Source organism: Colobus angolensis, unplaced genomic scaffold (assembly GCF_000951035.1).
Source record: "Colobus angolensis palliatus isolate OR3802 unplaced genomic scaffold, Cang.pa_1.0 Scaffold38, whole genome shotgun sequence".
Classification (NCBI taxonomy): Eukaryota; Metazoa; Chordata; class Mammalia; order Primates; family Cercopithecidae; genus Colobus; species Colobus angolensis.
This window is the reverse complement of record NW_012117154.1, coordinates 7,777,390-7,777,988: the sequence shown is the minus strand read 5'-3', so window position 1 is coordinate 7,777,988 and position 599 is coordinate 7,777,390.

Here is a 599-nt window from a genome sequence, read left to right as displayed (position 1 = left end):
AGCAGCACAGTCCGAAGCCAGCCAGCCCCTCCCTCAGCCCCCACCCACGCCTTTCTCACCACAGCTGGAGGCCCCAGGAAAACAACACAGACACAGGGATAGGGGCACTTCCAGACCCAGCAGGAGCCTGGAAGGATTTCCGCAGCCACATCGCATTCCTGCAGGGAAACGCTCGCAGCAGCCAGGGTGAGTCCTGGAACCGCCTGCCCTGCTGGGTGCCTGTCCAGGCACTAAGTCCTCCTTGTGTTTTAGAGCAGGTTAAAAGCGATATCATGCCCAATCCACACCTAGGTATTTGGTATTCAAACTGCAGAAAGTTAAAGAAACAATCTTGAAAGAAGCCAGCAGAGGGTTGGGGCAGGGTGGGGAGGAACACCTAAGCTATAGAATAAGAATACATTTGGGCTGGCGGGGTGGCTCACGCCTGTAGCATTTTGAGAGGCTGAGGCGGGCGGATCACAAGGTCAGAAGATTGAGACCATCTTGGCTAACAGGGTGAAACCCATCTCTACTAAAAATACAAAAACTAGCTAGGCGTGGTGGTGGGCGCCTGCAGTCCCAGCTACTCGGGAGGCTGAAGCAGGAGACTGGCGGGAACC